The sequence below is a fragment of the Pleurodeles waltl genome, chromosome 7, assembly GCF_031143425.1.
Source record: "Pleurodeles waltl isolate 20211129_DDA chromosome 7, aPleWal1.hap1.20221129, whole genome shotgun sequence".
NCBI classification, from domain to species: domain Eukaryota; kingdom Metazoa; phylum Chordata; class Amphibia; order Caudata; family Salamandridae; genus Pleurodeles; species Pleurodeles waltl.
Window position 1 is genome coordinate 1,355,361,478 of NC_090446.1, and position 16,188 is coordinate 1,355,377,665.

At 46.5% G+C, this 16,188-nt stretch overlaps 1 long non-coding RNA gene across 3 annotated transcripts in view; it reads left to right on the forward strand.

Annotated features, from left to right (window-relative positions):
* Positions 1-15,800, forward strand: part of LOC138247402 (uncharacterized) — a 143,341-nt gene extending 127,541 nt beyond the window's left edge. For 2 of the 3 annotated variants that reach the window (XR_011194493.1, XR_011194491.1), the window contains exons 3-5: positions 4,899-5,010; positions 14,210-14,590; positions 15,374-15,800. This is a non-coding gene — a long non-coding RNA (uncharacterized lncRNA). The remainder of the gene's footprint in view (positions 1-4,898; positions 5,011-14,209; positions 14,591-15,373) is intronic. The other variant, XR_011194492.1, reaches the window with a different exon arrangement.
* The last annotated feature ends 388 nt before the right edge of the window (positions 15,801-16,188 follow it).

Below are 16,188 nucleotides of genomic sequence, written 5' to 3' on the forward strand. Positions count from 1 at the left end.
ACTGGCTTTTGGATTCTGTCCACTTTACCAATGCTAACCAGTGCTAATGTGCAAGTGTTCTGTACTGTAAAACATGGTGACATTAGCCTATTCACAACTAGCATATTTAGTTAACTTGTAAGTCCCTAGTAAAGTGCAACGTATGTGTCCAGGGCCTGTAAATTAAATGCTATCAATGGGACTGCAGCACTGATTGTGCCACCCACTACAGTAACCCATTAAACATGTCTCAGGTTTGCCACTGCAGAACCTGTATGTGCAGTTGTAAACTGTCATTTAGACCTGACATGTGCACCCAATTGCTAGACTCAAACCCTCCTTTTTATTACACATAAGCCTTCCCTAATGTAGGCCCTAGTTAGCCCCAAGGGCAAGTTGCAGTGCATTTAAAAAGTTGGACATATACTTTTAAGGTTAACAAATTCTGGTAGTGCAAAACTGTTCAAATGTTTTTTCACTGCTTCAAGGCCTTTTTCTCCCATAGATTAACATTCGGGTTACCTGGAAGCCGCCTTTAAGTGTAACTTTGGTGTCTCTGGACTCTCAATTTAAAATCCCAATTTAGGGTGAAGTTAGATTTCAAATTATTAGTCTGATAATGCCACTTTTACAAAGTTGGCATTTTCATACTTTAACCATTCTGTACCTCTGCCTGGCTCTGAATATACTTCTGGAGTGGGTGCATCCCCTCTAGACAGTCACACGCAAAGGGAGCTGGGGTGTGACATTTACACCCTGGCTGATAGGCCTTCCTGGGCTAGATGGGAGGGAGGAGCTGACACTTACAACTGAATAGGGCCAGGCCTGTCCCCACACAAAGAACTGCATAGCCCACTGTAGAGTGTCTGGACGTGGGGAGGAAAGGGAGGGACATTGTGCACTTCAAAGGCCTCTCTTTGAAGTCTCCCCTGCTGTGCTGCCAGGAGAGACTGGCACTCTGCTGAACTACTTTGCTGTGTTGGCCTTATTCCTGCTGCGTCTTGCATGGGAGTTAGAAGGACTGGACTTGACTCTCAACATCCTCACAAGAACCAATTGACTCCAAGGGCTTGCTGGCTTGCCTCCTGTTCTGAAGTCCCAGGGCCAGCAAAGACTTCCCCCAACTATGCTTTACCTGCTGGAATCTGCCAACTGTGAGTCCTGTCCTGCCAAGAGTGGCCAATCCAGCCCTGAGCCTTGAAAGGGGACTCTGCTTCTGTTTGTCTACAAAATGAGCTAATCTATGCTGTTGCACCGAGTGGAACCACTACTTCCTCCCTCGAGGATAATGCATCACCTCTGCCAACTGTGGACTTTGCACCACCTTCCTTGCGCTACTCAACAATAACACATCTACTCTATCATAGAGGGCTCAACGTCACACTTCAAGGACACTGCTTCGATGACTGCGTAGCTCAACCGCGTCACATGCCATGGACTGCGCAATCAGAACCAGCACATTGCCTCCACAACACCCTGTTATCGTTGATGCAGCACTCCATCCAAGGTACTTTTCAGAGGGCCTCGTGTGGGTCCTGTAGCTGGCCTGCGCTTCATCAAGTTCAGCTTCAACTTTGGATTTGCCCGGTCTAGCGCTACCTTAAGTAAACATTTAGCACTATATTGCAGTTTATTATTTATTCATTCATATCTTGAGCTCTACTTATTGGATTTTGTCATTTTGGTTGTTTTACTCAGATAAATATTTTCTGTCTTTCTACACTGGTGTGCAGTACTTTTGTGGTGTTTTCACTGAGTTACTGTAGTTTAAGTGTTGCACAAATACTATACACGTTGCTTCTTAAACCTGGCTGCTCTGTGTCAAGCTCCCAGAGGGTGACCTCAGGTTAATTTAGAATAGATAAGCCATTCTTTTAGTGCTGACTCTTTTTCTCTTAATCATGTATGATAACAACAGCTGTGTTGTGAATTCAGACATAAAAAGGCGGTGAGGAAATTACAGCCAAATATTTTACTTTCAATGTGTCTCTATTTTTATAATATTTATATCAACTAATGTGAGAAGCTTAATGGAAATTTCTTAGATTATTAGATTAATTAATTTTGGGAGGAAGGGGTTACACCCATACTCTAATTAAAGGTTGCATAACATTAGCATCAGCATTACATAGATTAAGGCCCTCTTTATGAAGCTGGCATTTAATGACACCCCAGCCTTGCTGTGGTGGTCCTTCTGCTGTGGAGCCGGCGGTAAGGACTGCCATTGTAAGAGTTGTGGGGCTTGGCAGACGGCAAGCCTCCACAACCTCACTTGGACCGGTGGTGCGGTCGCACCGCTGAGGCCGGTGGAGAGCACCTCCAACCCGCGGCAGGCCTCAGCCTGCCAGCCAGATTCCGAGACTGCCAACCACCAGGCTTTCCTTGCCAGTCTCCCCACCACTAAAACCCTGGTGGTCACGCATCCGGTGACAGGAATCTCCATTCCTGTCACCAGCACACACATGCACACATGTCCCCACACATGCACACATTCCCCCACCCATCCATACACTCACAAACACGCCCTACCCCTTCACACATGCATGCATTCACATACACACCCATTCAGCAAACACATACATGCACTCAGACATCCCCACTCACTCCCAAACATGCACTCAGACACCCCCACTCACTCGCATTCATCCACACAGACACTCCCACTCACTCACATTCATCCACAGAGACACCCCCATACACGCACATATACACACACACACACACACATTCACATTCACTTGCATACATGCATGCATTCATCCCTCCTCCCCTTCCGCAGACACGCACACATGCACCCACACAGGAACCCTTCTTCCCCACCCCTTTGGACACCCACTTACCTTCTCCATCGTGGAGGACATCCGAGAGGGTATGGGTCCTGGCGGTCTTGCATCACCAGCACCACCATGCCAGCAGGACTCCGCCAAGCTGTATTACGGCTTGTAGTATGGTGGGTGGAGTGCTGCTGCCGTGGCAGTGCTGGTGATGCACCCGCCTCTCTACACCACCGACCGCCAGCACGACTGCTGGCGATTTTACACTGCAAGTATGGCGGGCGGCTGCCAGCAGTCGTAGTATGACGGTCTGCAGACCTAGTCTGCGGTCTAGTGGCGGGTTTGGCTTCGGCGGTCAGGCAAATTGAACTCCAAAGTCAAAATGAGGACCTTAGTGTTGAAGCTTTTTTGTACAAACAATTTAGGGCTATATGTATAGAATTTAGGGATTGTGATTTCATTGGAAATAGCAATTTCTAATTGGTTTGCAATAGACCTACCCCATGAATATTAATGTTGTAGGTTGCAGTTTGTCACCCATTAGAAGTTACTGCCATCACAAGGATGGTAGCCTGCTGGGGCCAGTAGACCACCATGTCTGTGATTACTTTTTAATAAAGCAGTCTTTTCCTTAAGGAAAACAGGATGCATTTAAAAAAGGAAAAGAAAATGTTTACATTTCACTTTTTTAGGAGTAGGCAGCAGTCCCTATTTGTTTCAACATTCACAAAGGGGAAGGGTTCCCGAGGCAATACTTTCCCTTTTGCACATGGATACCACCACTCTTAAGATGTCAGTAAAAAATTCATGTTGCAAAACATTCATACATAGCACTGAAATTCAGTATTTGGAAGGGAGGCCCTAAGCACACAACTCCCAAATACTGAATCACTAAACACAAATTGTGATTTTGTAACATGTTTCTGAATCACAATTTGTGCTCTGTACACTTGGAAAAGCTTTTTTGCAGTCGGTAATGGTTCAGCCAAATTCTGTTAATTTGGCAGTTTCTGACTGCGACAATAATCTTTTACATATGTCCCCTAGCTACCTTGTACTGTATGGAAGATAGACTGAAGACACGTAGGTACATTTGCCTAGTTGCAGGTTATAGGTAAGTATAGGACCTATACGGAATCCAACGTTCCCGCGTGGTCAACCGGGATTTTTTGTTTGCCTTTTGTGGAAAACCATATGTTTGCTTGCTTTAGAGCTCTGCGCACTTTACCTTTGCTAACCAGTAGTAAAGTGCCTGTCCTTTCAAAATGATGAAGTTATTGTACTCCTAATTGGCATATTTAGCTTACACATAGGGTTGCAAGCCACTTGCCTGAACTCCAGGTTCTGATGGGGCGACGTGGTGTATGCTTAATGTCTCACAAGGGAAATCACTAATTAGATATGGCGTATGACCACATCCCAAAACAGCATATATACATATAAGTCACTGGTTTAACATACTTATAATGTTCAGAGTTGACATATGGCAACTTTTCTTTTGTGAGTTGTGTTATTCTCATTAATGAGAAGACATAAATAAACGCTGTTTCTTACAAGAGTTCCAGAATAAACTAAACTTCAAAAATAACAAAGGTCCCCCAATCTCAGGGTCACTACTCTTAGGGCCAGATGTAGCAAAGGTTTTTACCCATTCTGTGTCTATGGGAAAAAGTGTTGTACATATGGCCCTTAGTGTCTTTGATACAGAAACCTGGTCAGTGTCCTTTGAAAACAACAATATGACAATGGTACTGGTGCACCGTTTATAGACAATTCAGCTTTTCTCAAGAGAGTTCAAATGTAGGCCCTCATTTTTGGAGGTGCTCACCGCCGGCCATGGTGGTGCGGCAGCACCGGTGTGCCAGGCGGGGTTGTGTGGAAGGACCACCACGGTGACGATCACAGTCTCATGACCGCCAGCCTTGAAATGAGGGGCATAGTTCTTAAAGTTCATTCTCCATGTTCAAAAGAAGCCAAACACAGAGTAATTGCTGTTGCTGGTGTAGCTTTCAAATTTTAATCACTGCTCATTTATAATAGAAACGTTTTACCTGTTGAATGCCCAAAAAAGCCTCAGGAAGGCAAGTGTGTGAGAGCAACTTGTTCATAGCCTGCGGCTTATTTTTTGATGCGCTTCTTTTTCAGGGCATACAGGAGACTGCTGACAGAGCAGAGGAAGGAGCATGGAGGCTGTAGGCAGGAAGACTTGATCAGAGATTTATCACCGCAGTCCGGGACAGAAGCCAACTGAAGTCAGGTAAGGTTTGCTGTGAGACTCAGCAGTTGCTGCCTTCTCCGTGTTGCTTAAATAGCCAGCAGCACATATGAAGCACTTTTGGGCAGATGGCTGCTGTTCCACACATTCCTAAGGACCACAATTATGATAATGCTGTTTGCATTGCTAATGGCTGCAATTATGGTAATGCATAATTTACACTAAGAAAGCTTATATGAGTCCACTTGCAAATGGGCACTCCACTAAATATTCTAATGAAGTTGACATGCACAATATTAGTTTTTGTTGGCTTTAGGACTGTGTGCACTTTATTACATTTGATAAGTGCCAACCTTTGATTGAGAACAGGTAGAAATGTCATGTCATTGGCTTGCCTCATTGCAAGGTCCCGGTCAAATCCTAGAAGTCTTGTTGACGGGGAAAAGTTACAGAGCTTCAATGGACGAACCTGAAATTCAGGCCGGGTCGTGAATCAACATCACCTGTTTGACTCTCATCGACTTGTCGGTCACCTTACCTTATAGAGCTTTTTCATAAAGTTGTTCCAAGCTTCTCTAAACTTCTGGATCTTCTTCCAGAAATCATTTTTGAGAGCTTGAAGTGTCCACAAACTTGATCCAAGGCTCCAGAAGCTCTGAGTTGCTCCTTGGAAGTTGGAACTATAGTTCCCAAAATGCACCTGGTCAGAATTCTCAAATGGCCACTGGATGCTGGTCAGCTGGGATCTTCTTGCAGGACTTGATGTAGGGGACTCTGGTTTGCTCCTTTGTACCCGTTGCTTACATTGTGCCGTAGAAGCAAGGCAAAGTCCTCTTCTTGGTGAAACCCAGAGTGTGCAGCTTGTGCAGTCCTTGTGTGTGCAGGCCTTCAAGTGCAGACCAGGGGTTCAGCAAGGCAGTCCTTCTACTCCTGTATTTTCTTACAGCAGGGATCTGAATTGCTGGGCAGTTCTGCCATATTTACCCTTGCTCCTGGGTTGGCATGCATGCAAGCACCCCTGGCCAATGGGGTGCAGTGTGCCACACTCTAGGGTGACCTCTTTCTGCGAAGTGTGGAAAAAATCAATCCGAGAAAGCAACATTCTTTAAAAATACAAGATGGAGAAAATGTCTCCCTGGAGGTTACATCTGGCTGAGCCCATCCACTGGTGTGGCTACGTTTCCATGACACACCCCTTCTAGCCTTGCTCCTAATCTAATTACTGGGGCTCCCCTGCGGATTGGGGTGCAGGAAATGGGGTGTAGGAAGTCGTTTCTGTCTCAGGTGGCTTTCCCTCCTTTGAAAACTAGTTTGGCCACTCTATCCCTTCCCCCTTCCTGCTCTGCCATCTTCTGCAGCAGTTCTCCTCCCACTAGATGCTTCCTTTGTTTCAGCCCAGGCCACTTCACACTTCATTAAGGTATCTTGACTCAGCCTGCCAGAGACTGACCAATCAGGAAAGAACACTACAGGCCTCTTTTTGGTAACTTTGGTAACTTTCAGAAAGAGTTCTAAAACTCATTCTCTGTACTAGTTACAATATATCCAACAGTGGCAAGTTGTTTGATTTATTCTAACTTTTAATTTGATATCAAACATGAGACTTTATTATTTTTAAATACAACCTCCTGTGTTAGGCTATGGAGCTAATGTACTACAATGGGGAAAACACCAATTTGGCTGTTTTTCCCTCACCAGGACTTATCTTTTATGAAGTACCTTCTTATATTTACACTGCACCAAACCCCTAGGGCACCAATGACAAACCTGAGTGGTGACATATGTAAAAATAAGGTAGTTTGAGACTTTGGAAGTACTTTTAATTCCTAAGTCGAATTTAGGGTTAACTTTAATTTAAAAGCAGCCAGCAAGGTAGGCTTGCTTTTACAATGACACCAGACATCACAGCAGTGCACCCTTGGATGCCCCGAATACACTATGGTCCCTAAACCTACATGCCTTGCTGTATACTAAGGACCTTCAGGTAGGTTGTCAATGAAAATTGTAATTATGCCTACATTTAATATACCATTGTAATCAGAGAACAGGCCCTGGGCCTGGTAAGCAGGACCCAGGGTCCAATCAGAGTCAGAAAACTCAGGTTTCAGCTAAAAATTAGGTGCAAAAAGTGAGGGGGACTTCTGCAGTCAGCCCATTTTTCTCATTTGTATCCACTGGCTGATTGGTGTAAAACACTGCTTTGTCCTACCAGACTTCTTCTCCAGGTTTATTGGGGGGGTGAGGGGGGTTACAATGACTACCAGAGACGTCTGCCATCCCGAAAAGGCTCAGATTGGGTAGGGCTTGCCCTGGGACCTTTTACTCCTTTGATTAGGAGTCACTAGCTGACTGGTACCTCACATAATTGTTTCACTTCTAGGCAACTATTTCAGAACACCTCTGGACCTGAGGAAGATAAGAAGAGGATTGAGCCTGCTATCTGCAACCTGAGAAGGTCCCTGAGGGACCATACTATAGGAGACTGGCCTGGTATGTGGTGGGTACCCATGGTACTTACAGTTTATACCAAGTCCAGGTATCCCTTATTACTGTAGTCAGTGTGTAGAAGCCAGGCTTTCTAGAGGTAGCTGTGGAAGAGCAACCAAAACTTTTCTAGGAAAGCTCATGCAATACCACTGTAGTCACATTTAGTACTAACACACATGAAGGAAAAGATTCAGTGCTACAAAAATAAAGCTAGTTTATTTTGGTGACACAAATCCCAAAAATACCATAGAGGCTATACTCCCTTAGGAGGTAAGTAATACACAAATTATATACCCTAGTATGCATAAATAGGCATACAAACAGTTAGAAAACAGTGCAATTAGTGAAAATAGCCCTGAGGGAGGACAAACCATATACTAAAAAAATAGAATGCAAGAGTTGGCCCCCCACTTAGGTAAGTGGAGTGTGTAGATGGGAGCTGGGAGTACTAGGCAAGCCCTAAGGTAAGTACCACAACCCACCAGGAAAGCAGGAGTAAATCACTGTAAATTCCACAGAACACCCACTTAGAAGAAAAGAATAATAATGCAAAACCCAGAAGAGACTGCAAAACACCAACAGTGGATTCCTGGACAACAGGACTTGTTGAAGAAGGGGACCAAGTCCAAGAAGCACACCAGAGTCCAGGAAGGACAGGAGCCCCTACCCACCAGACTGAGGGTGCAAGAGGTGAGTCGACGGTGAAGAAGGAGAGTCAGCACTGCACCCAAGAAGATGAAGTCGAGTTCCTGGAGGATACAGGTAATTTCCCACACCAGAAGGAGGATTGCAGTCGGGCTTCTTCGGATTCCGCCAACAAGCCTTGGCACACGCAAAACTCATGGTTAGCGGAAAGTGGAGCTGCTGGGAATCAGGAAGGGCCAGGTGGACTCTACCCAGGAGGGTGAGTCAGAGGAGGCCCTCAGCAACACTGAGAGTCCACAGAAGCCCAGGCAGCACCCACAGAAGTCCCACAGGATGGGGACACAAAAGTCGCAGAAGAGGCCCACACTGCACTACAAAAAGAGGCTCCCACGCCGCCGGAAAACCACTCAGGGAGCTGTGCATGGCAGAATGGAGTGCTGGGGGCTGAAGCTTCAAGATGCCTGAAGATATTGTGCAAAAGAGGCCAACAATCCTCGGCAGCTGCAAAGGATGCGGTGTACGGGGTAATGTCCTGCTTGGGCATGCAAGGGCTTACCTCCACCCAAGTTGGACAGCTGGAACAGAGGGCTGTCAGGACCACTTCAGTCCACCACCTGTGATGCAGGATCAATGCAGCTCAGCAGAAGAGGGGATCTACGCAGCCGGTCATCATTGCAGTTAGTGGCTGCAGAAGCAGAGGAGTGATTCCTTCGCTCCAAGGGAGAGTACTTCTTCCTTTTGATGCAGGGTGAAGACGGGCTGTCCTCAGAGAATGCACGACCTGGGAAATGTTGCAGTTGCTGGAAGGAGGTGTGAATACAATGTTGCAGATGCCTCATGGTTCTTTGTTGCAGCTTGTCGGGTTCTGGAGTGTCCAGATGCAGTTTCTTCGGTCGGAAGTCGAAATGGAGGTTGCAGAGTCTTGCAATGCGAATCTGAGGAACCACCCAAGAGAGAGCCTTTAAATAGCCATGAAAGGGGGATTGGTCACCTAGCTGGGTGACCACCTATCAGGAGGGGGCTCTGACATCACCTGCTGGCACTGGCCACTCAGATGCTCCTAGATTTCCCAGTCAACCTTGGATTCAAGATGGCAAAACCCAGGGACCCTCTGGAGGAGCTCTGAGCACCACCCCTGTGGTGGAGATGGACAGGGGAGTGGTCACCCCCCTTTCCTTTGTCCAGTTTCGAGCCAAAGCAGGGACTGGGGGTCCCTGAACCAGTGAAGACTGGTTTATGGAAGGAGGGCACCAAACATTCCCTTCAAAGCATTGCCAGTGGCTTGAGGAGGCCTATTTCTAAAGGGAGAGGGTGTAACACCCCTCTCCCAAAGGAAATCCTTTGTTCTGCCTTCCTCTGCTTGAGCTTCTCAAGCAACAGGAGGGCAGAAACGTGCCGGGAGGTGGCAGCAGCTTAGGCTGCCTGGAAACCCTCAGAAGGCTGTAATGGCAATACTGGGGGTCCTCTAAGGAGCCCCTGTGTGCATGGAATCATACAACCAGTGCTTGCAAAACCATTGGGGTATGAGTCCAACATGTTTGATACCAAACATGCTTATGTTCGGAGTTACCATTAGGTAGCTGGTAATAGGTATTGACCTATGTCCGGTACACGTGTAAAATGGCGTCCCCACGCTCAAGAAGCCTGGGAAAATGGGCCTGGAGTTCGTCAGGGCACCTCTGCTAGTGCAAGGTTACCCTCACACACAGGTACTTTGCACCCTGCCCTCTGAGCTAAAAGGCCTGCCATAGGGGTGACTTATAAGTGAGCTGGTGCAGTGAAAGGGTGCTTGCACCTTTTCATGCAGGCTGCAAGTCCTGCATAATCCTTTGCTTGGGCTCCATATAGGTGGCAAAATATATGCTGCAGCCCTTAGGGATCCCATGGAACCCCAATGCCCTGGGTACCTAGGTACCATATAATGGGGCACCAGTGGTCCAATTGTGGGATGAAATACAGAGTTTTGGGAGAGATATCATAATCACTGGGGTCATGGTTAGCTGGATCCCAATGAACACAGTCAAACACACTGATCTCAGGCATTAAAAGGGGGTAACCATACCAAGAAAGTGGGGACTTTCCTACACAAACTTGCTCTCCTTTGTACCCAGGACAACATGTGGACTCCTATGGTCATACTGCTTACTTCCTTTTCAAGCTACAGGGATACAACAAGCTATAAAAGGCCTTTCCTGAAACTGCCCACTGACGAGTGGCAACTGGATGTGGACTGGACCTTGCTACCTGGCCTTTGTCTGACACTCTGAGGACCTCATTTACAAGGCCTTTGCACCATTTTGTCATGTTAACACAGCGGTGGTGCTAGCAGTGCTCTACACTGCTCCAGATTTACAAACAGATGCATTGGGCTCAATGCATCAGTTTGTAAACCCTTGCATCACATTATACCTGCACCATGTATAATGTATGCAGGGCAGATGTTCCTATGGGAAAAGCCACGCAAAAGTGACAAAGTGAAATTTCAAACATTTCACTGCATCATTCTGCACCTTCACTGCATCAGAATCTTACTGCCTGCTTTAAACAGGCGTAAAATTGATGCCGGGCTTTTCTCTATGGTGGCCTCCTCACTTTGCTGGAGTATTGTCATTTTTTTAATGCTAGTCCAGTAATGCGTGAGTTTAGCGTCACAGAGATGCATCAGAATTTCTGACACATCTGTGAAAATGTGCCATTGAGCTCTGTATTCTAAATAGAGCACATCCATTTCATTGTTAGGGGATTGTAAGGCAGCGCGAGAAATCTGACACATCGGGCTGATGCGTCAGATTCTTGTAAATGAGGCCCTGAATTTCTAAGAACCTCCCTTGGACTCATAGAGGGCTTCAGAATTGTATGTCTATGGTGGATTGGTACATTAAAGACTAAAGTCAGATGGTAAAATCTTTGACCAGGATGAACCTGGTTGGTGTAGCCAACCATTGCTCCTCTGCCGTCAGTGTCAAATTGCTCCTACGTTCCAGTCTGCCATTGACCATCATTGGCGATTTATGCTTCCTGGAACTATTCCTACTTAAACAATCAAAAATTCATCTCCTATTGGGTTTTTGTCATTTTGTTTATTAGATAACACTCTATTTTTTTTATTTGGTTTTCAACTTGTATTGTATTGCATTTCAAATTTGTTACTGTACATGGTTGGGTTGAGGTGCTCTTGGTATGGGAATAGTGAGGTCTCTGCTGCCGAAAATCACCTGGAATGTTTATACACACACATACACACACACACATACACACACCACAGACACACTCTCTCTCTCTCTCTCCTCCTATCCCTCTCTCCCTCTCTCTCGCCACCTTCTTTGAAGATATTCGAAAATGTTGGCTAGTGTACAAAATATTGGTTTGTTCACACTGGTACCCCTAACAACCATTCTCCTTTTATTTTTCACTGTTCCATAAGCCTTCCTTGTCATATAGTATATTTCAACAGGACAGGCCAGAGTAATTGTTACAAAATCTGATGCTCAGACCCCCAAACTTTCTAACCAGGATACTCCCCCGTTAATAATCTCTGAGCCCCTTAGACTTATGGAGATGAAACTAATGCCTGGAATACAGATGACCTCATAGAACACTGGGCCACACAGCACAGCAGAAGACAAACCACTTATGATCAAATTGAGCAGTATCTCATCTGAGAATAGCACAGTTTTCTTTGCAGGTGTGACAGTGTATTTTTCAAAACTATAATGTTTCCAGCCAGGCACTAGAAGAGCTGTTAGTGAAAACAGATGAGGACAGTTAGTTGAACGAGTTATTTATCCTCACTGGAAAAGGATCTGCAGTCATCTTGCAGCCTTTGTCCCTTGCCTCTGCGTCTAAACCATTAATCCTTGGTTTTCCAGGAACTTCTCCTTCCGTTCCTTGCCACAGCCAATTCCTGTCCCCTTACAAGCTTCCCATGGAATGACCTCAAGAGCCCAGGCTCCTTATTCCTACTCCACACAGACAAAGGTCATGCTTCATAGATGGGACCATCATGCAGGAACAGAGTCATAAAGGCAGCCCAGGTGCAGTGCAGGCATACTAGTGAACCAACTCCTTAAGCTTTAATAGATGCTACCACAGGTCCCATCAATGTGAACAGTGCATTTCTCATGGTGTCGCGTAGGTTCTCATTATGCTAATGAGGCTACTGGATTTGAGCGGCAGAACCGCATAGACTGTTGGATACTGAGTATAATTCCTCACCATGTGATGCCTGTTGGCCTAATCCGGGTTTTCTGGCTAACTAGCAGCACCTCATCTCCACCCATGAGTGGGGATGATTGTGGCAACCGGGCGCATGACAAGGAAGACTCCTCTGGGGGATCGTAAGTTCTCATCCCTTTCTCTCAGACACATTAGTCTCACACAGGCAAAGACAACAGAGGCAGAATATAGTTCAATAAGGGTTTATTGAAGTAATTGCATCTTAGATAAAATGGCATGTATTGCAATAACTAGGATGATAAAACACAATAAAAACAATAAGGTGACGAGGAGAGTGAAACACAAAAATAGTCTCATCATACTGTCACTAAGAGTGAGGTATAGTTTTCCCACCTACGCTATGTTTAGAGCACAGCATAATAAGCCTAATCCGCCCTTCAGGTTTCCCCCTGGAAAAACATCATCCCTCATACCTTAGTAAGGAAGACTGTAGTCTAGAAAGACACCGTCCCTCTGTAGATCAGAGGTTCGGCAGTCTAAGCAAGCAGCTGCAGCGAGGCAATCAGTGATCAGAATGCAGTCGTGGTCATCTGGCTGGAATCTCCCTCTAACATGTATGGGACAAAGGAGTGTTTTTATAATAAAACAGTTGACATTCTAAGGTCCCCATGTATGTTTCTGTTAATGTTGGAGACACAGCGTACCACTTTTGCTGGCAAACTATCTGACTGTAGCCTTGAAGAAAGCACAAAGTGAAAGGAATGTCCTATTGAGAATGTAGGGACAGATGTATCAAAGATTTTTGCATTCGCAAACGGTGCGAATCGCAAAATTTGGCCATTTGCAAATGCAAAAACGTGGTCTGCGATGCATGAAAGGAATTCACGGACCAAAAATAAGAAATCGCAAATATTTCGATTTTTTCCGTTGCGACCTGTTTTTGCAAGTCACATTTTGGGCTTCGGTATTTCAAGTAGGAAATTGCGAGTAGCAAAATGCGAATCACAAAACCCAAGTCGCAATTCGATGGATCAAAAAATCGCAAATTGCGATTTTTCACAGAATGGCATTTTGCACATGCAAAATACCACTAAGTGAAACCAGATGGTAACCAGGTGCAACCTATATAAAGAGGCCCAGAATGCCTCAGACTCTTTTCCACAATGGCTGCACTCTACGTCATGGCGAGGAGGATGAGGATCTTGGCAGGTTTGAGGAGAAGGAGACAGGAGCGTATTTTCAGAGTGCGCATTATACTTTTTGACCAGACAGAGGAGGAAATATTTGAGAGGTATAGGTTGAGCTCTGCCATGGTACTTGATCTGATAGCTGAGCTACAACCCATACTGCAGCGCAGAACACATAGGACTCATAGCATCCCCACCCCTGTGCAGGTATTATGCTCCTTCCACCTACTCGCCTCAGGGAGCTATCAAGGGGCCATAGCAGCAGCTGGAGGCGTCTCACAGAGTACCCTGTCCAGATTTTTCAATGCATTTATTAACGCCATGCTGAGCAGAATACACCAGTACATCAGATTCCCCCACACCCCACAGGAAATACAGCAGACAAAAATTGATTTTTACCAGATAGCACAGTTCCCCCACGTCCTAGGTGCCATAGATGGGACACATGTTGCAATCTGTCCACCATCAGCCACAGAGTATGTGTACCGCAACCTTAAATACCAACATTCCATGACTATACAGGTGATATGCAATGCCTCCTACATCATAACTGATCTTGTGGCCAGGTACCCAGGGAGCACCCATGATTCATAAATCTTTCGCCACAGTGGCATTCACACAAGACTGCTAGCTGGGGAGTTTGGTGAAGGATATCTACTAGGTATTGTCCCTCTGTACACTGGCGTATTGATGGCGTGCTGATGTCAGATGGCTCAGTTACTCAATATACCCTCTGTCCCTTCCAGGAGACAGTGCCTATGCAGTGCGCACCTACATGATGACGCCCTACCTAAATCCTGCAACACCAGCAGAACGGAGATACAATGCAGCACACAGGGCGACCCACAACGTGGTGGAGCGCACCTTTGGCCTGCTGAGGAGTCGCTTCCGGTGCCTCCACAAAAGTGGAGGGGCACTACAGTACAGCCCAGAGACAACATGTAGAATAGTGGCTACTTGTGCAATCTTGCACAATATAGCTACCACCAGGGGCATACCTGTGGAAATAGCGGAGCCAGACTCAGACGAGGATGATGATCCCATACCACCCCTACAGCCAGCAGACAGGAGCAGTGCAGCAGAGGGAAGGTAAAGGCGCGCTGACATCACACACAACCATTTCAGATGTGAGTATGAAAACACAAATCCACTGACAAATGTACCTGTAGTGAGTAAATTTATTACCTTAATGTCAGCTAATGTAAGTCCAACGAATACCAACAAAAGTAATTGTGAACAAAAACAATAGCAGTTCACAGTAAAGCACTATTCCTTCATAGTGTACTCATTCCAGACATACATGCAGTCCCCTGTGGCCACTACAGTCACTTCTTTCGGCCACGCACGCCAATCGAGTGCGCAGTTGCTTCACTGGCACCTCAATTGTCTGCCTCTGTGACAGTGCTGTGCCTGGCACTGCGCCGTCTGGTGTCCATTGCGGGCACAGCTAGGCTGCTGAGGCTGGATGTGTCCTCCGTGTCCCCCAGTCCAAGCTCGCCAGGTGTGGCTGACCGGTTTCCCATTATATTGTCTATCACATTAGTTATCTGTAAAAGTCCTTAGGCCACATCCCTGCTGCTGTTTGCTGCCTCAACCTGTGCAGCTACTGCACGACGTGATGTTAGGGAGGTGGAATTATCCAGCCTAGTCACAGAGCGACAAAATCCTCCAAACATGCTCATGAAGCGTCGCTCCTGCCTGTGGTGGCTTACCCTGTCATGGCACAGCTCCTGACATGGTTCCCTCACAGCAGTAGTGAGCTCCTTTGTGTCCTGCAATGCCTGGACCTGTACCTCATGCAGCTGTTCAATGTTGGCATTCAGGCACTCCAGCTGATGATGCAGGCCCCCCATGTTGGCATTATGTTACTGCATCTGCCTTTGTAACTCCGTGATCTTTTTATTTTGCAGGCACTGCTGCTGCAACATAGCCGATTCCAGGCCACCAAATAAGGATTTTCCCTCACCTGCCTCATAAGACTGTGCACCTGCATATGTCTGCATCCTGCGGGGTGCTGTGGTCTGCTGCGAACGGGGCTCCTGCATCTGGGTGCATCTGCCAGTTGGGGACGGTGTTTGTGAGCCTTCCTGCTGCTCATCAGAGTCCTGACTCAGTTCTGGCAGTGGCAGTGCCCCAGGCCTGCGTCGGAGTGGTGCAATGTTCTGAGACTCACTCGTTTTGGACTCTGAAGCAGGATGGGTGTCTGTCTCCCCTGCACTGGCACATGCTGTGGCTGCTGGGCCTGGCCCACCTGCAACGACAATATGAAGCATGTCAGTTATATTTGTTACAATTACGGTCACACAATGGTAATAAAGGTACAGGTACTTCTCTTCACTGTGTTGTGGGTGTTGTGTTCTTCTGTGTGTCGCTCTGCCTCTTTCATTGTATGTGCTACTTTCAGCTGTGGGTTGTGGACTAACACTCCCATAAGGCATTGTTGTGCTGCTTCTAAGTTGTGGAATGGACTACTTCTCACAACGTTTTACATTACTTGCTAATTCCTAAGGGGCTTTTGTGCATACACATTTGGGGTTACAATTCAATATTGCACTTACCTTTGCTGGTACTTGGTGTGCCGGAGGTGTCAATCACAGTGACCCCACTGACTGCTTCCGGGAGGAGTGTGGACTTCACCAGGTCTTCTATTGGGGTGGAGGGTGTCTCTGTGGGTGGTCCGCCTCCTGTGCTCCTGGCCTCCTGCAGTCGTCTTGCCACCCTCTCC